At 37.3% G+C, this 26947-nt stretch overlaps 1 protein-coding gene across 1 annotated transcript in view; it reads left to right on the plus strand.

The window, feature by feature from the left end:
- IQCM (IQ motif containing M) overlaps window positions 1–26947 on the plus strand; it is a 191858-nt gene that overhangs the window by 4641 nt on the left and 160270 nt on the right. Inside the window, 1 exon segment of the mRNA XM_083836382.1 lies at window positions 3809–3876. The gene's annotated coding sequence lies outside the window, so the exon portion shown is untranslated.

Below are 26947 nucleotides of genomic sequence, written 5' to 3' on the forward strand. Positions count from 1 at the left end.
ATCAGTTCCTAGTTGTTCTTGCTTAGTGCCATGAGGTTCTGATCCTCACCCATTCAAATTTGAACTGATTAAATAAATTGTGTATGTGTCTATGGTATGCACAAATGCCTAATTCCCAGAACCTTTACTGGTGGATTATATGAAGATCTTCAGGTTCCTTTTCCTATCAAATCCTCCAGATGTGATTCAGCGTTGCCTTGAAAAGGAAAGTTTCCAAATAAAAACATAAAGAATGTGCAGCTGAAAGCTTAAAAAGGAAGAGGCATTAGAAATACTGTAGTGTGTGAAATCATACTTCTTCATTAGTGAATCTGCATTGCAAGACATTTGTTAATTTTTCTTTTTTCTTTTTTTTTTCTTGCCAACTGTTTAAGACAGCTACATTAATTAATATCAGTCATTTAGGCTTTGCATATGACAAGCCAAGGTTAATCAGAGGAACCCCAACTATCTAATACCACTGCAACTAGATAAAAATAAAAATACATTATTATTCTTATTGAAGAGTAGAGCATTATTCTGTTATCAGATTATATATCTGAGAATACAAATAGAAATACAAAAATAGACATTGTAATGCAGTTACCAATTTAACAATTCAGCTTATATAATTCAAAAAAATATTTAGACATTTTGAATATGGGAGTTAACAAGACTGTTTGGTATGTTTTATAGGAATTAAATACATTATATATTCTAAGATTAGAATCTCAGCATAATTTATCTCCAGAAAACAACAAAATAGATAATTTCAAGAGAAAAAAAAAGGCACGATTTGCAGACAAAGAAATACCTCATCTCTTTTCCACTAGCCTATCAAGGAAGAAGTCATTGGGGCTTTTAAAACTTATCTAATACTGTTTTCCTGTTAACTTTATCATCATTTTTTATATTATCCTTAATAATTTTAATTCCATCTGTTGCTGTTTAATATAAGACATCAAAATTCTGTATCTTTAGTCAAAATGACAGTCTGGCTAGTTGCTCTATGTCTAATTGAGCAATCCATGATCCAGGACTGAATGGATTGTTTCATCAGTTGTCTTACTGAAAAGTATGATTAGTCACAGTATTAAAAATAGGGGAAATGTAAGATCTTAAAAACAAAACTGAAGATTTATGTTATTTCAGAGTAAATTAATAACAAGAAGATTCAAGTACGTTTTTTGAAGATCGATGCTAACGTTTGTTTGGTATAGTGAATTACCAGTAGACTTTAAATGAAAAATTAGTTGTGCTTTCTGGCACAGCTACTTCAGCAAAGGGAACTGAAGTTCATTGATGACCAAAACCTGATGATATATGGAAACTAGAGATGGAAACAACAATATAGAACAATACATATTTTGCAACAAATGAACTGCTCAAGGAATTTTTGAAAACTGTAGTTTTATAATGTGGTGATTACTGAAATGAAGCCAACTACAAAAAATTCTCATGTATTCAGCCTTGTGCTTAGATGTTTCTTCCGACCAGCTGGGGTTGCTGCCTTTGTTTTTTCAGGTAGAACCAACAGTAAATTTATGATGCAAATTGGATCAGGGAAGTGACCTCCAAAAATGCAAAAGGACAGGAAAGTTGGATAGCATGTTCTTCAGCTAACTTTGAGAACAAAGCTGTTGTACAGTGTAGTTCTATGCCATTAACTAACTTTTTAGGTCTGTCAAGAAGCAGGCAATAAAATGACTAGAGAAAGAAAATAAGTAATAATTTTTTCCAGTTGCTTTCTCCCAGTCTCACAAATGACTTCACTGGCTTCAGGGGTATTGTCATCCATTACCGTTAAGATAAAAATATTCCAAGGATTGATTTTTTTATATATAAAAAAAAAGCAAATAAGGAGAGTTTACAAATTACATCTTTTGATAATACCATCAAATTTCAAGAAAAGGAGACGCAATGATGCCTTGCGTTAGAGCAATTGATACAGCTGTTAGAAAACTGACAAGCTTTTAAGCACACAAACCTCTTACATCCAAAAGAGAAGAAATTTTGCAGTACCATTTGAAAACAAAACAAAACAAACCTCTAAGCCTAAGTTACTTAACTTAATCAAATTTAAGATCAGAGTAGCATATTGACAAGAGAGAAGGTAGTAAGCTTACTAGCCTCATGGTACAAAGAATAAAAATAGGTGATCTTTGCTTGTGAGAGATAGAGGCATAATGAGGAACTGACTTCAAGAAAAACATGATGTGTAAAAAAAAAACAACCTCTATTGAACATATGAGTTTTAATATCTAGTAGAACTCTAAATTTTACTTCCCAGGTTTACTTTTTGGAGGAATTTTTTTTAACTCTTGAGTTAAAAATGCCTCTTTAAGGGGCATAATTAACACAGCAGAGAATGATGACATTTTACAGAATACCTTGAAGACTGCAGAAACAGTGGGATGAAACATAGAAGTAAAAGTGTAAAGTCATACATTCAGGGATTAATTTGTACTTCAAGGTGTGGCGCACCTCTTGGAAATAACAGAAAGGAAGAAAGAGCAGAATGAACTATTGATTAGAGTTTTCTCTATTGATTAGAGTTTTCTTTGGGCTGCTAACATGATACAGCTGTGAGAAAGGCAAAAGTAATCAGGAGTGTCAAGTGAGATACTTAATTTGAAAAAAAATGGTTGAGGGAGCCTCTTTCTGATCATGCAATGATTGATTGCAACTGAAATTCTGATGAAGGAGAATTAAGCTGTAATTCTTTTCAGAGAAGAAGCAAACTACTAATGATGGTGTATGTTGCTATGGCTAAGGTGAGCAAAGTTGCATATGTGTGTGCATCTCTCTCTTGGGAAGCCTCATGCTTTGCCATTGTTGTTACTTGGTTGTGGAAGTCCTAGGTAACAGTGCTATAAGCTGGTATGAGACTGCAAAGTGCGTGAGACTTTTTGTGTTTTGTACCCTACCAATACAATGATGAGAAATGGAAATCACTGATATGATCACTGATGGAATCACTGACGATAACTTTATAGCGTTTTTAAAGGCCTATCACGCAGCTAGGTATGGAAGGGTACTATGAGTTGTATCTCCTTAGGACAGTGATTTCAACCTTTGTCTTTTAATATACGCTACGGACACGTGACTGGTTTCAGCTTAGAGCTCTGGTAACTTCTGTTAGAGAGTTGCATCTAAAGAGAAGCATTATTTTGGAGTTGAGGGGCCAAACCTAACCCTGCCCTTCTTGGTTTGTGTGACTGCTTTAGTAATTACAGAGTGGATGTTTTTATGTGTGATGTCAGATTTTCTAGAGAATGGCATGCTGCTATTTAGTTCTTAAGTAAAAGCAAAGGTTTTAGTTGAACTTAGTAAAATAATTTCTGTTCAGTGGCACACTACAAAATAAAGTTCAGTTATTGGTGTCAGTTCCTGTACAGAAAAGAGCTAGCAATCAATTGGCTTTCATTTTGTAAGAATGTTGCCTTAATTTTTAAAAGGAGATCAGATACCATTCAGTGACTATTCCTTTAATCTTCATGTGCTCTTTCTGTACCAGTGATACTTTAGCTTGTACATTTCAGTATTCTTTGTATCTTTGACAACAAATCCATACATTTGACTATTTTCTGCCAGCACAACCATTTATATTAGAGGAGAATTGTGTCTCAGCTGCTACAGCTAGCATGGTCAAAGCTTATGCTGGAACTCTGCCAAATTGCACTTTTGGCCTTAATAGAATAATAAACTGTTGCTTTGGGGCTTAATTGTTGGCATTAGCATTGTTGTGAATATCACCTTTATTCTCTATAGATGACTTAGACTGAGAATATTGTTACATCATGACTTCTCGATTTACCATTTCCTTTAGGATCACTCATCCTGACAGATCTGAGGAGAGGAAAAGAATTTGATTCATCAATAAAGAAATCACAAGAGGTAAGTGAGGGAAATTTGGTGAGTTTCTCAGGTTCTGGTAGCGTGAATGGGCTAGAAAGTAAACAGTTTGCTGTAAAGCTAGTCACGTCTCTTCCAGAAATGGTAGTGGTCTGTTCTGCTTTGCAGAGTAGGAAATAATATGGAATTCAAGTATTTTACATAGATTGTCAACTGCAGCCAACTATTATTCTTGAGAAGCCAAAGCCTTAAACTAAATAATTTTAAGGTCAGCTATGAATCAATCAGGAATAACTCTCAGTCATATATCTAGCTGAAGGGCACAAGAAGCTAGCTGCTGACAAAAGAGCAAGTATGACTATAGGCATCAAGTAACCTTGAGCCATTCCAGAATCCAGAAAAATATTTGCTGAGGTCTGAATTTGGAAAGAAAGTAATAATTCTGACTTTTTTTTTTCTTTTTTTCCAGCTGAAGTAGAAAGGTCAGATGCTAGGGTTTAGTTCCAAATCAAGCCTAGAGAAATTTTAGGAAATATGCTAGCTCTTACAGGTTTTTTTTTAAAAAAAAAATCAAATAAATTTTCAGCGTGTGTGCTACTTTATAGAACAGAAAACTGTAACACTTGGAAACTAGTAGTTAGCCAGAGCAGATGACAGGGAATTAGGCTATTAATCTGCTTAACAAGGACATATGCCAAAGTAGTTTAAATTGTGCTGGTTTGTAATTCTGCTTTTATATAAGAGGAATTCAAATTTAGCAAGACATGCAGGGGTAAAAAAGAATATGAGCATACAAGTTCATTCCAAGTCCAAATGCAGTAACTGCCCTATTTCAGTGTTTTAGCCATTAATATACAGGCTTATGGTCCCATGTGAGCTGGGTTTACACCAGCTGGTATATACAGTATATTTGATTGGTGTGCAAACCTACATATGTCAAAAGTTACTCCATCTGGTTTTCTTTTTTATTGTCTCATCTTTTACTGGCACGATAATCATGAGTCTGCTGTTACCATATTATAAAAATACTTGTAGTCTGAATTTATTTTATAATTTTTTAATAAATTGAACGTTTTTGCAGCACACTGACTTTAATTTTGAATAGCAGGAAAACAATTGTGCTGTGGACATGCTAGAACTTTTTCACCTCTGATGCTCTTTTACTGTAGAACAGGAGATTCTCAGGCTTAGTGACATTTGAAATTGCAGGTTGATGTTATTTGGCCTTGGAACATCTATTAAAGAATATAAGAGTAAACTGGATGAAAGCAGAACAGGGAGTTAATATTTCATTTGTGAAGTATGTCTTATGTGAAAACCTTTTCAGATAAAAGGTCATGATCCTGTTCTTGCTTGACTGATACTTTACTATTTTGAAGGGAAGACTTTTATTTTTAATTAGAGTAGAAAATGGTAGTACCACCATTGCACTAGATTTTCTTTTCTATCATTTACCTACATTATCTTCGGAGTGGTAATAGTTTCACAGTAGCAGAAACGTTCGTGTTTTGCTCCTTTGTCTACAGTAATGATAGTTCCTTGCTTTTCAGGTAAAACATGATTTAATCTGGACAGTGAATGTCTGTGCAGCTAAATGCAGATGCGACTGTATGCAATGCAGGTGTTCGGTGTATGTTTAATATTGTTAGCATGAATGACATCAGCAAGCTGAATGAAAACTAAGGGTATATGTGAAGTTCATAGCTGAGTTGACAGCATATGTTATTTTGTATTCAATACTATTATTTCCTGTAATAGCTATATTAAACTAGTACATGCGTTGCAACACCTGCACAATCATGCTTTTATTTTGCTGCATAGGCATACATAGAATGATAAATGATTATTACAATTCATCACCAGTTTGGATTAAGCTGTTGAGTGGGTACTGGATAGCTAGCCAGCTGTCTGGAGGAGATAAACCAACGAATTTAGCTGCCCTTGCGTTACTTTGCACCAGAGATGAAGCCTGCAATTTTTTTTATACGTTTCTGAGGCTAGTATGTTCACAGGAGTCAACCCCAAGACATTTTCTCCAAACTTGCTGTCAATTGATGGGTAGTCTGTAAAATGCATTATTACAGCATGGTAAATAATGCTGAACCAGCTGCTGAATGGTGAGGGTCTTGTGTGGATATGAGGAAAATACCATCTTCTAACAGCCGTATGCATAATCACGGGTGGGGGGAAAAGATTGTACTGAAAATCGTTTAGGTCAGATTGCTCTGTATGATGCAAGCACTGCCATCTCGTGGGTAACTAGAGGATGTGGAGAATTCTGGGTTATTTATTTATTTTAGAAATATACATTTTATATTAATATTTACAGAAAGAAAATGTTAGTGTGGTTATAGGCAAAGAAAAAATGTGAAAATAACATAATTTCCAAGGATAGAGCATGAAATGCATGTTGGTTATTTACTAAATCATGTGTTTGTATCATGTTATACAGCTTAGTTGTGTCTTCCTCTTGTTGCCTTTTGTAAGCAGAGGAACATGTGTTTGCTACCTATGACATTTAACAATAACAAAAGGGAATCTTAAATCTCTCATTTGCTGGAGTGCAATTATTTGTCTGTCAGCACTAAAAATAAGGGGGTGGAGGGGAGGAGAAAACCCTTGGTGTCTTAAAGATTCCTTCTAGAACAGATTGCTTGACTATTATATCATTGCATTTCCATCACTGAGGAGTAGTTTGTGACCTATTACTGCCATGCTTAATAACAGTCCTGTTGTGGACTAGGCTGGTTCAAACCAAATTGTTGGATATTCCCTGAGATCTAGGAAGAATTATGAGATGTGATCATGCATGGTCGTAGGAATCTCTAGCTCACAAATTTCTGTTAAGCAGCTGTGCAGCTCTAGCTAGCCATATCTCTGGCTGTGTGATTTTCTGTACTAAAAATAAAGCAGTGTTTCATTTTGTGCAAGTGTCTGATCTTCTCCATGCCAAGAAGAGACAGGGGAAAGGAAATTTGGATATGTAGACATCAACATAACTTGCTAAAACTCATTAATCTATACCTATTTCTTTGTGCAACTCAGAAAAATAACACTTGGAAGATGTCAGGTGACTTCTTGTGGCTTTTATTATTGTTTGTGCAAATATGCTGGTCCTAGCTGAGAGTAATGAGCTGTAATAGGTGGTATCTACACATATGATGCATAGTACCCACAGAGTTTACATTTAGATCAGGCTAGACAGAAGAAGGAAGGTAAAAAGGACATTTTCCTTTCCTTTAGAGAAGGGAATAAGTACTACACAGTATCATATGGTAAGATTCTTGGAGGTAGGAATTGTACCTCCTTTTTCCTATTACCCATTCATCTTCATGGTTTTACATATTGCAAACTATTTACAAAGGCAGCAAACAAATAAAACCTGTGATTTGCTCCTTATATAGATCTCCTGCCTCCTACAGCAAGCTAAGTGAACCACTGTGGAAATAGTAGTTAAGCATTGTTATGGGAAAGAAAAAGAAATGTTACTGATTTATACCATTGAGGAAGGGGCTGTGTGCCAAGGTGAAGCTCTTCATGAGAGAACTGAGAAGTGGCTTGTAGTCATTAGATTAGAGCTATTTTGCAGGTTCAAACCAAGACAAGTGTGTTGTCTTGCAATGTTTTGTTATTAATATATGCCTAAATATAATAACAAATATGAATTTGAAGAATGGGGACCATGAACTTCAGACATCTTAAGTACTAATACTTTACTGCAGGTGTCAAGTACTTCAGTGCATTTCTTTTGAATGTGTCAGAATGTTTAGTTGGAACCCAGGCAGGGAAACAGAACAAAAAGCTTGGGGTGAACTAAAGGATGGTTGTGAAGAATAAGGTAGAACTGGGGGCAGAATACATCTTAGCCCCCCAGATTTGAACTACCTGGGAAGAAATAAGCCTGGAACTAAAAAAAAAAAAAAAAAAAAAAACAACAAAACAAAACAAAACAAAAAAAAAAAACCACGTTTGGTCTTGCTTATGGTTTGTTCCTGCTCTTTCTCATGAAACATGTCTTTTCTTTTTGGAAAAAAAAAAGCTAGCATGGATCCCTGTATTCAATTTTGGTCACAGTTCATGAGGGCAAAACTTGTAGTCCAGTCAAGTCAGCTCTGTAGCGATCACCTGCTGTTGATATTCTGCATATGTCCTATGTCTGATCCCTATGCCCAGACTTTACAAAGCAACCAGTGAAGGTAGAGGCACCTTCGTTTGGCTGTGAGTATCTGCAGAGAGAGATTTCATAACAGCTACTACATACATGCTACATACTTGGTTCCACAGTACTTTTTCCTGTTAATTTCTTTGGGTGGGTAATCTCTGAGAATGAAGGAATTGAAAGCTACTCCTTGGAAGGATAGAAATGCAGCTCTGAAGTCCATCTTGAAAAGGAGAAGGGGGAAAAAAAAGACTGACAGCTGACGCTAGCAAGCACAGGGGCTCACCCTTGCAGTCTGTTTGCTCCTTGATAATTTTTCTCTGATGGAAAGCTAAGGGTGGGTAGATATTACAAAAAATGCATAAAGCGCAATAGTTCCTTTTGAATGAGGTGTAAAGGCAGTGGCATAATGTAAATGTAAAAGGCAGTGGCTTCTGCAACAAAGCTAGAGGTATGTTACCTGAGAAAGATCTCTGTGTGCCTTCTTTCTGTTCTCAAAGGAAACATCGACTGTGTGTGCTTTTTAAAAACATACAAAGGCTCTGACAGACATGTTGTGTCAGTTTTACCTCCGGTGCTTTAAGCTGCTACCTCCCCATCTATCTTTGTGTCTGCGGAAGGTTACCTCTCCTGGCAGCTCTTCAGCTCCCTCTGTTCCCTACAGAAGGTACTGGCTGTGGTGTTGTCTTTGCTGGTGAGCTAATCAACTGCAGCAGGCTCTGAATTGCAACGCTTAAGTAGTTTCACAGATTTGCTCCTCTTGATTGTTATGGGGGAATATCTTATAGACAGGAAGATGGTGGGTGATGGTAACTGTTTAATCGAGTGCACTCCAGTTCAAAAGATCATAAACTAAAAGGCATGATGACCTGCAATTGATTTTCAGCTGTAAATAGGGAAGTACTCCATAAATCCCAAACTCTTTCCAGCTCATCAGAAGTGGGTTTTGTGGTTTAGTTTTGTGGTTAAGTAGCTCTTTGAACCTCTAAGAGAAAATACATCTGGAAGAAACAAACACAATTGAAAGTAAAAAAACAACGACCCAAATGTATTAAATAAACAACTATCTGGTTCCTAGGTGATGTATTGTGGCTAGCAGCCAGAAATTACAATTTAAATTAAAGTTTTGAAAGTGCCCTTGGATGAATGTGGAACAACTGAAATAATAAAATTAGAAAAGCTGTAGTTGCAAGGATTTAAGAATCTCTTGCAAATACTGCAGAGAAAGCAGCAATAAAACAAGAATGTTGATGCTAGAGCATGATCAGCACAACCCCTGACATTTGACAAATCATAAGATGTGTTGTCCTTGCTAAAAGGCAAATGAGATAATTATGAAAACACGGGTACATCAACAAAACTCAGAAGACTTGCAAGGTAACTGTCTGGGGTTGCCTTTAAAAAAAGTCCTAATTTTAGACCACTTACTTGTGGCAATGAAATATCATAAAGACACTAGTATCAGCCACCGTGTGTACCGATTTGCAAAGAGTTAGTTGAAATAAAAGTAATTCTATTTTTTAGAATTATAACCCTGTTGGTTGCCTAAGAAGCTATTCAGATCTTTTAGTCAAGGTAGCTAATACGAGGTCATCTCTTTGCTTTAAAATAAATCTATTCCATCCTGTTTCTCAATTGATATTTTCTATGCTTTCAAGTTGTTTTCCCAGAGGAAAGAAAACAAACCACTTTGACTGGATACTGACTGACATCTAAACAAAACTGCAGCACAGAAGAGATCTCCCGTGTTCAGTACTAGCAGCAAAGTTTAGAATTCTGTGAAGTTTATATTTTAAAACTAGATGTGTGATCTTTATTGTTAAACAGCTCCAGTTGTTTACAAATACGATTCGCTTATTTACATGTAGTGAAGTCAATGGGTGCTTTCTTCCAATTGAGAACAGCTGGGTATTCTGCACTGTGGAGGAAGGCTGTTTGCTAAGACTTACTTTAAAAATTGTAATGATACTCAGTTGTCACTCCACATATTACGATGCTTAAATGCTAAGGACCAGACTTTGCTGTTTAAAATTCTGTGTCTTACTAGGTTCTGTTTAGCTGCTGACTTTGGGAAAAGCCTAGCAGTGCATTGAATCAGGGGCTTGAAATCTGTATAGCGATTTGTATGTCCAGGCTGGGAAGCAGAGAGATACGAAGCAAATTAGAATCACGGAATAACATTAGATTGAGAGAGTTGTCTGGAGGTCATTTGGTCCCACCTTCCACTCAGTGCAAGGCCTGCTTTGGAGCTAGACCAGGCTTGGTCGTGATCACGTAGCAGAGAATTACATGGCCATAATTAGAGTCCTGACATTCCTCTGATGTAAAGCTGCTAAACAAGTCGCCAGTCTGTTTCACGTACTCCATCTGTGAGGCAGAGAGAGTTTTTTGTAAATAGCTGCAAAGTATTTTGATCTCTGAGTAAAATCAAAGCATTGGGCAGGAGTGATTTACTTCGGTACTAGGGTAAAATGATTTCTTCTGTTATTGAAGATGTGGAGGAAAAAAAAAATAGAACTCTTACATTTCCTGTCAGTATCAGTGAGGATTACAGGAAAAGCGAATACACTTTTCCTTGAGTAAATAGGTCAAATTTGCCTTTTCTATATTCTTGCTATTTAGAGGTTGAATTGCACTTTTTTGTTGTTTTGTCGCTTAGGGGAGATGCTGTGTTTGTGACTGCAAAACTTCTGAAAGGTTCTATTTCTGTTCACTTATGAAACTATTCACATCAGGGAGAGCGCAAATACGATCTCATGACATTATTTATATGAACTGAAACAAAAAGGTCATATTCTAACCATGCTGATTTCAGTCTTCTCCCTGAACAGTGATGAATAAATAAGGAGACTTGAATAGTGCATGTTAGTGACAGTGGTTGAACAGGCAGCTAAATCCAAACAATCCCCACACAGAAAGCAAGAGTTGCATATACAGAGTGGGCAAATTGTTTCAGATTTATAGGTTTATATAGCACTGCTAAGACAACTAAGTCTTCTACATGTATCAACTAATTCTCCAAAATGCTATCTGAAAACCCTTCTTGTATTACTAGCCCTTGGTCCTATTGCAGATATGAGGAAATCCATGGAAAGTAATTTGACGAAGAACATAATGTACACATCAGTCAGCAACAAGATCTTGTTATACCCTCTGCCTCATTCTTACCTGCATTTTGCTCTTTTGAGAGGAGATTCACAGAGCAAGCCTTGGACAGGCACATCAACTGACCTATATTATATCATGGTTAGGACTGAAACAGCTAGAACAGATGTTAAGGATTTTGAATAGCAAAGTCAGGGCAAAGGATACTAGAAGGAATGATGGGACCACCTTTAATATCTTCTACTTTCTTTCCCTTGTCTGGACTTTTGTTTTATAGCAACTTCTTACAATACTGTTATGCAGAAGTAAATTGAAATCCCCAAATATTCCATGAAATAAATTTCAAAAATTCCATTTCCTATTTTTCCTTTGATTTTTTTAAATGCATGTGTAAGATGTTTATAAGCTGTACCCAATCATCCATATCCATGATGTTTCTGGATAACAGCTCACTTTACCTCCTACACAGTAAATGGTTTAATTCCATTATTTAGCCAGTAACTGGAGCTGGGTTTACTGATAACAATCACAAGGATTGTATTTGTATTTATTACGGTGGTATCATATTTGCTTTCCCCTTTCCCACCCTCTCCTATAGTTTAGGTCTTAGGTATATATGGCCACATTTTAAAGTCCTCTCTTACCTACAATGCATTACATGTCTATACTACTAGATGACTTGCCAGTTCTCTTCTCAACTTGCCTCACAGAAGACATTTTTGTAAAGCAGTGCAGTATTCAACCATTAGATCTGCCTCATTAATTTCAGCAGCCCTTTCATTTATTAAAAGTCCTTCGTTGTCTTCAGTTTTATTCTTTTCATGATTTGTTATAACCCATCCAATTTTCTCTAACTGATTTGACTGCACTAATTCATTTTGTGTTTTGGCTGCCCTTCTCTTTGCTGCAGTCACACACTCTGGATATTTGTGTTCGTTTGCTTCCATTTCTCCATTTTCTTTTAGTCTTTGATGCACAATTAGTCCCTGATTGCGTCTCATTCCTTGTATTCTTTTCCAGAAATGTATCTATACAGCTGATAATACCCCTGCTTGCAAAGGAATATTCACAAAACATTCCATTTCATCATTTGTATAACTTAAATGAGAAGTTACAGAAATGATGGTTTTTTAATAAGTCAGTGAGAGTTGGTAATTCAGATGGTTAGCACTCAGTAGAGGTTAGTCAGATTGAATAGAGGTTACTAATATTAGTGGTCTGTGTTTAAAACTCAAATGAAGTGAGTATTCTTATACTTGACTAGACATGTCATAAATAATCTGTTAAGCATGGGTCTGTGTTTTTTCCTTGAAATGCATCCCAATATACTTGCCTTTTTTAATAATAACTTGCTGCATTTTGTGCCAGGTGTTAAATTAGGTAAACTTTACATTTTCTGATGCTGAACAGCTGTTTTTTATCACTGTATGCTATTGAAATGTAGATGGTATTAACAGAGCAGATGGACAGCTACTCTGCAATAAGTGCTTGTCTCAGTAAAGGATAAAAGGTCAAGAATCTGCCATGTTCCTTTTGTGTGTTTTATCATTTAGGAGAGCAGTTTATACTCCACCTGGAGTTGAACAGGAGACCAAGACTCCCTGCCTATGGGGAGAATTAGTTTTTCCTTCAAATGAACTATTTATGCTGTGATAACTATTGGAGCTGGGAACAGTTAGTTGCCAGCTGATCCCAAAACCTGACAGGAGCTGCGGGTTGACTTCCACAAATTGTCAGAGCAACTGCTTATCATCAGACACTTATTGCCAAGCCTCTATCAGCTGAATCCTAGCGAATCTGTCTCCGGTATTCTATTTTTTCCCATAGTTTCCTTCCTTCTTCCTTCGTCCCATTTCTCTACTTCATCTTCTCCTTCATTTCTCTTATCTATTCGCTGTAAGTAGTGTGCTATGACCAGACAAGCAGGGTGTAACGTTTCTCTAGCCACAGAAGTGTAGTGACTGGCTGGAGGACCTCAGTTTGTTCTTGCAGTTAGTGAGTTTCCAAACCAAGTAGATCATTACTATTCCACAGGCACGTTCCCTCTCCAGACCACTCCAAGTGTTATATCCGTCAGTGCCAAGGTGTAAGGCAGGCTTGTGTAATGATAGGAGAGATGTGATTATTTTTTACATGGTAAAATTTAAAATTTGTCATATCTGTTCAGTGGGCAGGGTCATGTAAGACGTGGTGGGGAGGGACTAAACCACTGCAAAAATGAAAGGTGAGGGACTGTCCCAGGCATGCTAGTCAACATCAACTCAGGAAAAACTATCTTGGAAAGCTGATAAGCTTGAGGGAGTTAGTAACGCAAGGAACACCATTAATAGAGCAGTTTATTGCAATACAGAGAATAGCAAGATCCTCATAGCGATCTACATAACATTGATGTTTACTCTGGTTAGACACTTGGAATACCTTTGAACCGCTCTACTAGATTTGTTTTAACATCTCTGTGCCTTTTTGCTTTCCAAGAGGATTGCGCTCAATGGACAAGGTCTTGGATTTAGAGTTTAGGAAACTCCATGCTGACAAATAGCCATTTGAAAGGGTTGACATTACTTTTTTTTCCCTTCCTCAAAGTTTGAATTCTTTGCATGTTTGAAGAGTGAAATAGGTTGTGTATAAATTAGCAGAACAGGTGAAAAAGTGAGCTCCTTCATGTTCTAGCTAAATAAACATGTTTAAGCTTAGGCTTCCTCTTGTTTCACTTCTCAAAACTTACAGTTAAATGGGACACTGTCAGCACTAATTTACTATTTTAATGGAATGTGTTTTTAGCATTCCTGCCCTGTAAACAGTTTATTTTTTTCTTTGTGTGTGGCAATTCAAAGGCCAGAGGTAGTTATAAGAAAATATCCCAGGATAGGGGATTTTAATTGCATGTTAAATACCTGCTGGAGATCCACAAATCTGCCCCGTGCGTCATTCAGCTGTTACCAGAGGTTAAAGGCACATAAGAGATGGGACTATAAGAGACTTTCCTGTAGGGTGTCCTTTCTAAATAGGTTCAGTTTATGTTCCTAGTATTTTTACAGGAAAGGCTGCAAGATCTCAGAAACTACTGAATTCAGTAAAGGCTTATGTTGCTGTCTCCTTACACCATTGTCTATTAATGAGTGGGAGGCTGGGAAGAGATGGCTGGAGTATAGAGCAGATTGGGATCATCTAACTGGGCATTCAAGTAGGGAAGTATCGCTCAGATCCTAAACTTTTCAGCTACACAACAAATATGATACCAAAAAAATGTGATTGCTTTGTGGATTCCCCTGTGATGATTTATCTTCATTCTCACCCATGAGTCATAAAATATTATTGAATATTTTCAATAAAAGACCAAGAGACTTGAATAAAGATGAAAGAAATGTTGTTCTACAACTATTTTCTTTCTACTTACAAGAACAGACTTTATATTATTATTCCTTAAAACTAAGATGCAACTTTCTATTATACTTAATACATTTAAAAATTAAATTTTTAAAATTAAAATACCTAGTAAATTTAATTAATTAATAATAAATCCTGTAGGGATTAAAATCCCTACAGGAAATTTCTTTATAGTACAAGGTTATATAAATAGCCTGGGTTAGTAAAACTGTTCTTTGAATTTGTGTGAAATACTTTATTATTCAAGTGTGCTTGTGCAGTTGTTAAACTAGTTTAAATTAATCCAGTTACTGACTGATATCTTTAATAAGACGGGAACAGCTTTCTTACATCTATGGAAGGTAAGCTTTTATATTTTTCCTGATGTAGTGCAATTCTCTTTTCCTTTCCCCAGAACACTGTTAAATTTTGATCTCTGTTACTGGTCTCTTGTTGATATCGTCAATTATACCTTGGACAGCTAGACTCTCAGGTGGAAGCCCAGGGAGAGGGAAGCTGGAAATACTTCAGTGGCAAGCTGTGCAGGTCAGACTGTTGCAAGAAGTGATACTAGAGGTGGTAAATTGGATTAGTTGGCAAAGATTACAAAAGGGGGTAAAACATGCATAAGAATTCAATGAGCTACATGGATATCGTTTGTGTGTGTTCATATCAAATGTGGATCACAACCATTTGCCGTGGAGCAGGCAATGATCAGTCTGCTCCAATATGTGTGTCTTAAGAACAAGCTCTTGCTGGAGCTGCTCTGGGATATTTGTTTATTATAGCAAAAAATAGTTTTTGACTTACCATTTGGCAGGGGTATGCAACAGGTTATATGTCTACATTCTTTTCAACTGCTACAATGTCTTTAAGAACACTGGAGAACAGATTTACTTCTGGTACATTTTCATTGGACTGGATCCTAAGTCTGCCATAAAGGAATGTCAACAGTGGAGCTTCAGTAGGAAGCTCCTCTTGTTGTACTTGTTTTCTTGGAGTTTCCCTAGTGAAACAATGAGTTGGATTACTTTAAATAGAGCATGAACTATATTATTACTAATAAATAAATGATACTTCCATATTTAAAAGTCAAGCTTTATTTTAAACCTATTTCAAATAATGCTATCCTCCAGAAGAATCTAGAAGATGATTATGACTTTTTAAATTGTGTGGTATCAATAAGGTTTTGAAAATTCATGTTTCTCAGTTATTCAGTATTTATGACATTCACAAAATTGATTTGCTCAGTGGCAATTACTCAGTGATACCACAAAAGATCTAAATCATTCAACCTGGAGTAGTAGTGTGATCTTCTAATTGCTACCTCTGTTCTATAAATGTAAATCCTTTGCTTATGTTCACCGACTGTATATTGTAAGAAGCATACACATGCATATAATTTTCTGTTTTTTTCCCTTTTGTTTATATTTTATGCAAAACTTAAGATTACTGAAAGGAGAGGGGTTTTCAAGTGCACAAAATCAGAGTTTGATGCCTAAGTGTCACTAAAAGTATAGCACTGAAAACTTTTTTTTTCTCCCTTAAATTTCCTTAACAAAACCTAAATAACAGTTAAAATCAGGAGAGACCTGCACTTTATAGCTAATCAGACCTGTTGTTCCAAATCACGTTTTTATCATTGCCGAGTTATTTGTATGCACATTCCCGAGCAGATGGATGTTGATCGCTCTTATGTGATGTTTATCACTCCAAATACTGTTGTTATGGTGTTCCTCACTATCCTTTAGTTGAGGTCAGAATTTGAATGAATGTCAAAAAGGTTGTTGTTTTTGTTTGTAATCCACCTACTTTGTAAAGGATAGAAACTTTGGTCATTAGGCCCCCTTCATATAGGAGAAGACCTTCTTCAAAAACAACAAAAACCAAGCAAACAACCCAAACCCAAACAAATTAGAAGCTTTTAATAAGGAATTGTTACTAATAGTTTCTGTGCTTTCCTTAGAGAATGGATGGGAAAGGTTACTATGGCATTCTGAAAAAGGTGGCATGAATGTGAAATAGAGAGGAGAGAGTGAATGGTTGAAGATTTATTTAGGTACGACTGAGCCTTGCTTGTGTTATACAAGCCATCCCTTAAAAATGCCTTGGTACCATGGAAGGTGGAAAATGTGTCACCATTTTTAAAAAGGACTTTGGATTGGGAATATTCCTGACTGGTAAGTCTAATGTCTCTATGGGGTAGTGAAGCCGTAGATAAAGATAATATATTCAGGAAGAGCCAGTGTAACTTCTGCAGGGGATTGTGTCTCACAACTCTGTTGTAGTTCCCTGAAGGAATCACTGTTGTGTGCTTGACAAGGGTGATGTAATTCATGTTGACTTTAAAAGGTCTTCAGAAATACACCTTCTTCCCCCCCCCCCCAATACTTAAAGGAAATCAAAACACCACAGGATAAAAGGAAAGGCCTTCATATAGATTTGTAACAGCTGAAAAGACAGAAAGCAGCAGATAGGAACAAATGCCTGGTTTTCTCAGGGTAGGTTTTTCACCATGTTATTCAATGTCAGCAATCTAGGGAACAGTAAAGAGGAAGGTGGCAATGTTTGCTGATGGCATTAAGCTGTGCAGAGCAGTAAAAACTAAAGCTTACTGCAAAGAGCTGAAGAAGGGTGTTGTCACATTGGTTGCATAAGAAATAATGAAGTTCACTGCAGTGAAAGGTAAAACAACACATGAAGAAAATGATTCTTAGCTACTTATATATGTGATGAAGACTTCTGAATTAGCTATTGCCAGTCAGGAAAGAGATACTGTAGATATGGGTAGTTCTATGAAAATGTCAGCTCAGTGCTCTGTGGTGATTACAAAAATAGCAGGTAGGTGTTAGGAATGATTAACATGGAATGTGAACAAAACAAATACCATAACTGCTCTGATATAATAAGTCAAGAGCAAAAACAATGGCAAGGAAGATCAAAATTGCAGAACGACTTCCACATGAGAAGTGACTGTAAACCTGATTCTCCAGTCTGTGAAAGAGTTCTCTGGGGGGGTATAATAGGGTCTATAAAGTGTTGAATGATGTTGAAACTACAAATAGGGTGCAATTGGTCATTGTATTTTCCAGTCTGTGAAAGAAGGGCATCGAAAGAAACTATCAGGAGTTTCAAAACAAAATGAAAAAAGTTGTCTCATAGTGTACCCCTGAACTGTGGAGTTCACTGTCAAAGAACATTGTAGATGCCAAAAGGTTTGCACAGGTTAAGAGTCATGGAAGAGAAGCTCATTAAACACAGCTGTAACACTTACATATAAAGGAATTAATTCTTCAAACCACAGGCTGCTGGAAGCTGGAGGAGTACGGGGAATATATAACTGCATACTTGTGCTGTTAACACTCTTCTGTAAGAATCTACTATTATACTGCTACTGAAGACAATAAACTGTCTGTTTCTATGATCTCAGATATTGAAGCTTGCAGAATAATTTTTTGTAAGCTGCTAATTTGTGTTTGTACAGTATATAACGAGCTAGAACCTAAGCAAGCCCTTCTGTGTAAACTAGCATTTGGTGACATTAAGCTAGAGAAACACACAGATGCTGTATTGCGGGACATGGACAAACAAGAACATGACACAGTACGATACTGAAGATGTGTCAGAATGGTGAGACTGTAACTTAAGGTCAATTTCCTGCAGTCTCTGAGGTCTAATTCTCAGTTAAAGTATTTTACTGGCATTGACAGGGACTTGCTTGAGCTAAAATTAAGCTCAGAGGTGTTAAAGCAGGAAAGGAAGGGAAGATTTGTTTCCTAGCCTGGTAAGCCTATATAATTCTTTTGTCAGTGCAGTTTTCTATTTCAAGTGACAGAATCTTTAAGCATTATGGTTGCTGAATGGTACAAATGTGGGGATCTGCTCTCAGAGACGTGGAGCAGAAAATTATTGTGAGAAGCATGTTCCTGAGGAGGTGTAGCCTGTAGAATAGCAGAACAGGAAAACAAACCTATTGCCTGCTACCACCAAGACTATCTAGAGGACGTGCAAGCTTTGTTGATCCTGTGCCATATGAAGCTACCAACTTACTGTTCCAGAGGGGAAAATGATTTCTTCCACAGAGAGAATGAATCTGACCATTTTTGGAGAAATTCATTGTTCCGTGGAATTGATCTGGTATCAACCATAATGTTGATGTTATATTGTACTGCTTTAAAAGTTCTGCATGTGGAAAGTTTCTTGGATACCAGGAGTTTTGTCAATTCTACATAGAGGACAAAGGCAGATGAAGTTGCCTTAGATGATATTTCTAATTACAGATATATATATTTTTTTCTGTAGTCTTCCTATTCTGGCCGGGTAGTGGTAGATAACTTGTCATTTTACAACTGTGTTTTTCCTGGGAATCTCAAAGGTAATTTTGACATGACTTTGGATAGCTGTTTTTTTTTTTTTTTTTCCCCACCTGGGAATGCTCCATTCCTTCCCTTAGGTGTCACTATTTATCGCTGCTAGACTTCCACAGGCTCCAAATTTGGCTGAATGGCACAGTTTTCCTCTATACTTAAGGCTTCTTGGCAAGTGTAGTGTGTATAGCCTGCTCTGCCAGTCTGTGCTGCCTCACATACTTGTCTCCCTCCTACATCAGAGAATAGCAGTGACAGCCTGTGTAAGGCTGTTACCAGAGATCTATATTAGTGCAATGTTATAAAAGATACCTTGCCAGTAATTTCTCACGGAGGATTATGTCTTAAAATGGGGCTGAAAGTTGTATATACTTATTTTCTTAAAAAAGTGATATTGCTAGTAAGCATGAAATTCCTCAGAAAGCTAATCTGAGTGCCTTTTGAGTTTTTTTTAATGCTTTTTTCTTTAGTTTTACTTCAGAAACATGTAGGTTCTGGCTTCTTTTTCTCTTCCCTTTCACATCCGTATTTCTTGAGGGAGGGAAAGGAGATAGGTTTATGTCTATTACTGACGGCCAAAATATTGTTGCCTGTACCTGCTGTTTCCCTAAGAATCCATTCATCTTGACACATTGATGTGATGGGTTGGATCATAGTACTGACTTCTAAACAAGCCCCTGATTTTTCCTTTTTTATGCAACTAATGTATACTCACATGCAACTTCAGAACTTGTAAAACTGCAAAGAGGAGGGAGTTGTTTTACCTGCCACGATCTATCTATCCCTACAATGAATATCTAAAGCTGTCACACAGGAACATTTGGTTATTTGCAGTTACATTCACTGGACCTCACTCACTGTGATAAAAGTTGGACTCCTGTGCAAAATCCTTGCTCTGTCTGCTACAAAGGCAGCAAGCAGTGTCTGCTGCCATGTCCACAGGAGGGTGCTTTCTTGGTAGAGGGGAGTTTTAAATATTTCCTGGGGCCCTGCCAGGAGATGTGGTTCCCGCAAGGTGTTGCACATGCTCCCTGTGGCACAGCCCCTTCAGCCAGCGTTACCCATTCTTGTGGCTGGCACTGGCTCTCTGCAGTTCACAAAGGCGTAGGGAGGTTTCATCTAGTTTCTTGCAGTTCCAGTACCAGAATTTTTCCCAATAAGTTTATGCTTGCAGAACCTTCATTGTTCAGACAGGAAGCACAAAAATCTAACAATGTTACTGCAAAAGCTGAGCTACCACATAAAACAAACCTACGATATTAAAAATATTGTAAAAATAAACCTAAAATAAAAAACAAAAAGTAAACCTACAATATTAAATATTTACAAATTTAAAAATATAACTGCAAAAAAGGTGATGAAGGACAAGAAGTAAATGTTGTAAAAAAAAAAAAAAGTTGTTATAATCTAGATGATCGTTTTGGTTGTTCGTTTGTTTGATGTGAAGGTATTAAAGAGAATTTCAGTCAGGGTGAAATCTTTTGTTTTTAATCCAAGAATGACCTAGAGCTGTGGCGGAACGAGGTAAACCAGACTGGCAAGTGGATTACCCAGGGAAAACTCTGGTATTTTTAACCATGCAAATAGCTAGTCATCTGTTTTGAAATAAAGAGGATTACTTTTGCTTGATAGCTCTGTGTTGTGTTTTCACTGTGCCCGAAGCATGAACTCTGCAGTTACCAAAGATAGAAAAAAAAATGGCTGTAGATCACGTCACGCTTTAGCCCTAGGAAGAAAATGCAATGGTCATTTACAGTGTCTAATCTAGGTTTTGACAGTTGTGTGCATGCTAGGTCATTGGTGACTGTATAAGCAAGAAATGCAGCATGGAGATGTGCATTTCTTATATGGGAACTTTTATCTTCAGCAAATGGAAAATAACAAAATCCATTTTGCTTTCCACAGGCAGAGTTTTTATTTATTTCACCAATAACTAAATCAAAGAGCCATCTGCATCTCCTGTGGGGTTCAACTCTCTCAGCTAGTTTCTCCAGGAGCTGGCAAGAATATACATATACAAGAAGTACAGAAGCAGAATGATGAGCACTATTTCTTTTAAATGACAAAAGGATTTTTTTTTCCTCTCGTTGCTAAGCTATGTTTCTTGTTATAACTACCCTAACAATGCTGTTTTAGAAGACTTGTTGATTTGGCAAATTAATATTTCTAACAGTTATATATGGCAAAGAGCAAATTCTGCTCCTACTTGAGCAAGCTGAAAGGCCTGCAAATACATGCAGAAAACTATCTGCAAACAGGGTGGCCCTCCTTCATTTGCAAAGTACTGGTCAGCCTCCTCTTGGTATCAATAAAACTTACAATGCTATTGTATGAGGAGGTACTCAGCTTAGCGGGGGTATTGGGAAGAATTTTTTGTAATTTCAACCGAAAGGAAAATAAAGTTCTGTTACAGTATTTATATAATAAAGTTCAGGAACGTGAGTGTTATCATGTGGAATTCAGGTTTTTATTTCATACTTAAGCTCTCTTTCTGATACTTTTCAAGAGGGATCCTAATAATACAGTGTTGTTTTTGCAGAGCAGAGGATACTGAATAAAAGCTTTCTAATTGCAGACAGCAAGCCTAAGTCTATTGCAAGCAGAGCAAGTCATCTTTATGGAATGTAAGAGTAATTCTTTGTGTGTGTTTTAATAGTCATTGGCCACAGATTCTTTTATAACTTTTTCTCCTCTTTCTGCTTTAGTGATTAATTTTATCTGTCATCTGAATGTACACATCTTCATATCTTGAATCTTGTGCGTATGTCTTTGGTGTTTGACTGGAAGTATGTGTTTTCCAAGTAAATGTTACAAAGCAGCATAGGTGGAAAATGTATTTTGAAACTGTTTCTAACTATTTTGTTGAATGCACTTAATTAGTAAAGATGTCTGGCCAATTTTTCACTTCCGTGTTTGGCTCCTGTTAAATCTTGAATTATAAGGTGTTCTGAGAAGGGCATGAGAATGTTTGTGTTGGCAGTGGATGTAAGATCTTATAACGAAGCAGTGTGAAGATAACTAATGTTGCTTATAAAATATCTCCAGGAATTAACTAATTATAGATAGTATCATCTGCCATTAATTTTCAAATATGTAGAGAAATAATAGTTTCTTAAGAGAATTTGGAACTATGCACTGTAAAAGCTGAACAACAAGAAAATCCCCACCCTGTCTGCTTCTGCAGCGTGTTGTTTTTTTGCAGTTCTGCTTCCATGAAGTCATTTTTACTACTGTAGAGGGACTTGGTTTACAATTATTTTTGAAAGCTTGAGATTCATACTACTGCAGTGACAGCAAGGAAAAGGAATTAGAATGTGTGGAACAGCAGGTATGTCCCCACTCTTCATTACCTCTTTGGAAACTCCTGTTTCAATGAACCTGGCAGACCCATGAATGTTTGTGTGGTAGAAGATCAAGGACTAAGAGCAGACTGGTCAGCACAAGCAAGACTGCTTTCTGCTCTTTGATACGCATAGCAAACAAGAATCTAGTCTTGTGATAAGGAAGTTGACCTGAGGATCTGCTTTTAATATCTTAAGAAACTGCTTTGTTTCAAGAGCAAAGTCTGCATCTTCCTATTGAGGATAATCCTATGATGAGTCTTTGACATAAGCACACTTTTCTCATGTCTGTAAGTTCAATTTCATCTAGTTTCATGTCAATATTTGTAGGTTGAACTGTGTTTATTTTCCTTTTATGAATGTAATTATTCACTATTGCTTTCCTGCTTTAATTAAAATAAGATTGTAAGCTGTCTCCCTCAGCAACTTCTTTACCTAAAAAAAAACAGGTAGAATTATTCAGGGACTTTATTTTCTTTAAAATAAAATCTCACCTTTACTAAAATGTACCAATCATATCTCTTGTCCTTTACTCGGGGACTGCTCAGTCCCATGTAGCTCTGTGTCCTGCTCCTTGTAGCCAGCTAAATTGTGTTTTCCTGTGGCTGTTAATGCACCTATAGGCAGGTTCTGTTGGCTGGCTAGACAGCATGGTGAGAGGAGAAGGTGGATGGAGTACTGTTGCATCAGCAGAAGTGGGCAACTTGCCTCAGGAGTCAGGTTGCTGTGAAGATTGCAGTGGCAACAGAAGCCCAGGCTACACCATGAGCTCAGCAAAGGGGAGTTATAGCCCAATATGGTGTGGCTACTAGGCAGGAGATGCTGAAATAATTTGAGAGAAACCAAGAGGAGCTAGAGGAGTGATTCTTGTGGGGGGCTAGGCTTTGAATAGCTTGTTCAGTGGCAGATCTACAAATGAGGCTGTCCTGCAATGTACTTGGCTGAATGGGATGGGTGAGAGCAGGTTGTCAGTCCAGCTTTTGACATCTATCATTTTGTAATACCTACTGAATAGTGTCAGGTGAATCCAGTTGCTCAAGTATGTTTGAAATTTTGCACAACAAAAGCAGAATTCCCCTCTAAAAAGCTTCTAACACACCTAATGACAACCACAACTCTATGAAATAAGGAGTTTGGCACAATCCTAAGTAAGTCTCAGCAATACTAGATCTCTGCATTACACTAACTTCTGTCAGTTCCTGCTACTTGTTCTCTCAGCTTTTAGCTCTTAGGATAAGGTTAGAAGTACCTGAATTCCTGCTCATTATCTATTATATGGAGGAAAAAAAGGCCACAGGAAAATTCTGTTTTTCAGGTCTCTCAAGCCTAGTGTAGTGTGCTTTTTTTCTGTTTGTACAGACAGGTCGGATGAAGCAGCCTTCCATTTGCTATGTTCAGCAGCTGGTTTGATAATAATATTCACTCTTTTGATAGCTGAGTGTATTTCCTTCCAAACCAGATCCTCTCCTTGCAGTAATGCCATAATCTATCAACACTTTAAGAACTTTAATATTCTCTCTGTGATTGTCTCTCCTAACAGTTTTCAAGATCATTTATTCAGTGATCTTACTGCCTTTGCTTGTCTCAGAATAGTGTTTGAAGAGGATCTGCAGTCTCTTTTTGCTGCTTTATGTAGCAAGGCAATTCCTTCTCTTCTCTGTTCCTGTAATGTCTCTGAAAGAAACCTCCAATCTTTCTTCATTCTTCACTGCCAGAGAAGAATAGAAGAATGCAATAGCCTTGCTAGCCACAAATCTCAGCAAGAAGTTAAAAGCTCTAACAGTGGTGTGCAGTTTTTAGAAGCCCCTTTGAATGGTAATGGAGAAATAAGAAGGCAAGGGAAAAAAAGAACGAGAAAGTGCTTCAACAGTCCCACAAGCGTGGTCAATTACTGTACACTTTATTCCTTCTCCTTCAACACACTATATAAAACGTGTCATTTCTGATCTAAAACTGATGAGCTTTATTGTTGATTCAATTTCACCTTTACAAGTCCCTTCACAGCCAGGACCATGGTTCCCTGCAGTACATTTAGCCCTTGCACGCTGCCATGCCAGATAACTGTTGGAACATTTCTGTGTTAAGTATCTTAATCCTCCTTCTTTCATCCTGCCTACATACAACTGGAAATTAGAATACAAGTCCAATATGGCTAATATAGAAATTAGCAATGAGGAATAATGTCCTCAGTAATGGTGGAAATCCTAGTGACATTAATTACTTTGCTTGCAATCCATCTTTCAAAGATTCTGTTTTTCAGAGCTCTTCTAGGATGAAATTCCTATATCTTGGGTCTGTTCCTTGTCAAAGGAATGGTCTTGGCTCTGATTGCTTCCAGCACCTTCTCCGTTCGTGCTAGGGATAGTGACTGTACTATTCTAAACACAGAATGAATGACTGTCAAAGCACTGGGATACACCCAGAGATCTAATTGTCCTAGTTGAAAACTTGGCAAGAGTGTACTGCAGCCCTCTTCAGCCCTTCATGTCTGGTTTTCTTCCCATGGGAAGCAAGGTGTGGAGAAAAGTGTGGAGGGAGCCAGGAACATTTGTGAAAACCTGTCTTGAAATGGGGTCAGGATGCAGACAGAGCCTGCAGCTAGACCAATAGGTAGGGAAGGGCTTCCAGATTCCGCAGTTTAGATATAGGAAATCTTGAATGTAAGAAAATACTAACAAAGTTAATGCTAGAAGCATGTACAAGGAATGTGACAGTTGGGAGTCTTTTTTAACAGAGGCAAAAGCTTACAGAATTTCATCAGAAATAGAAGAAGTAAGTCACTGTTTCGGTTTGTCTGTGGCTCACCATTTAAAGTTATCTCAGTAATTTGAGATTGTTTAACGTAAAACTCATGGGTTACCTTCCAAGGTCCTCTCACGTAGCATAGGGATTTAGTAATGGATCACTTATGGAAATCAGGATTTGATGGAAAATGGAAGGGTGACTTAACAAGATAGAGTCTGATAAGCTTTGCTTCTTAAGAAATCATAGCATTAGCTGGATACATTTCCAAGCCAGTCAATGAGACAACTTCCAGATATTCATTGGGATGCCAGATAATTCACATTAGTATACTTGCTTTTTTCCAAATCTAGGTCGTATCAAGCATGGAGCAGCATGAGATTTTTTGTTAATCACATGTATCCTTTTTCAGCCTCTTTTCCACCATGCTAACAATAAGGGAAAGGAAAAGCAGATCTGTGGCTAGGGGTTGTTAGATACATTAAACTTTTCTCTAGTACCAGGTGCAGAATTCAGACACAAAGCTACCATGATTCCAGAGCTTTTGCTTCCAAAATCTGTTCAGTGCGAAATTCTGTCCCGGCAAGAGTGTTTCACTCTTTTGTAGGCCTGTCTGACTTTTCAGTAGGAATAATCAGACCTTTCAAAATAAATTACAGCATTCAGAAGCTATAAAGAATCGGCTTCTGCCCTTCTGCCTCGTTTCTCCCCCCCTTTTTTGTTTCATGCTGTTCTTCTCCTTGATGCCTGACCAGAGTCAATTCCCGAATGTCTCATGTTTATTCACTAGGCTGCTGACGATAATCACAATGAAATCTCAGTAGCTTTCAGCTAGGGAAGTGTTATTTTTTCTGAAGGCATTTCTATTCCAAGTTACTGCATATGATATCTTAGGCCGTGATCTTATGAACATTATACTTGATGCCAGGAGGAGTCAGGCTGGTGAAGTCAAGCACGTACATAAATGCTGGCAGGATTTGTTCTTTCCTAAGCATAACACTGTAATAATTTAACAAAGTATGTCACACATGTAATGAGTGTTTATCAGGCCCACACAGAACAGCTGTTCATATGTTAGAACTGTAATACATAAAAAGTATCTGTGCCAAAATGTGTTTAAGCATGGCTGTATATGGCAGGTGGAGCCTTTTGGAAACATCCAACATGCTTTGTCTTGCAAAGTGAGCTAGAATACACTGCTGGTGTGTTTGTGTGTGATTAAAGTTTTGGGATTTCAGGACTGCATCTTGCCCCAGTTGCAGAAATAAAAATTATTCTAGGTTCATTACAGTAAAGTGAGCTCCTGTCTGCCACCTTGTGTAACAATGTCTAAAATACAAAATTGGATATTTAGAGGAAAACTGGTAACAGTGGTTGTCTGCTTTTAGAAATAAGTGCTGTACTTTAGTATCACTGAGGGGTGGATTCCCTTGGAAAACACTCAACAGAACATTAAGAAACGTAGGGAGAAGGGCATGCATACACACTGTGAATCCATAATGATTAGAAAAATCAAATTAAGATATTCCTGCATAGTGAAGCAATAAACAAAACACAGGTAACCCACCGTGCTAACAGATCAGTCCAGATCCTAAGTGAGAGGAACTAGAAGTCTGTCATTGCTTTCAAAACGGATAAGGACATCCTATCTCTTTTCTCTAAATTGTTGGTAACCTTAGTTTCTTGTTCTCACAGTGGTGTGAATTTACCTCTGTCTGGGCTATTACACTTAAGCCTGTGGTGCATAGGTTTAAAGCAATTTTCTCCCTGTTTTGCTCTAGGCTCTAATTTGTAAAACTTGTGAATTCTAACTGTGCAGTGCCACAGTGAGCTTCTGCTAATCTGCTCTTTATATCTTGCTTCCAAAGTAGTCTAGATGGTATCATCTGAGATCTTTTTTTCTTGTCCCCAAGATACATTTCCTGCTTCTGTTGTCGTAGACCAAATGGACTCTGCACTTCTCTGTATAGCTGTCTTCCCAACTATTGGTCCTTAGAGCTACCGCCGGCTTTAAATGAGCTCAACATCCAGGC

The sequence above is a fragment of the Anser anser genome, assembly GCF_964211835.1.
Source record: "Anser anser genome assembly, chromosome: 4".
Classification (NCBI taxonomy): Eukaryota; Metazoa; Chordata; class Aves; order Anseriformes; family Anatidae; genus Anser; species Anser anser.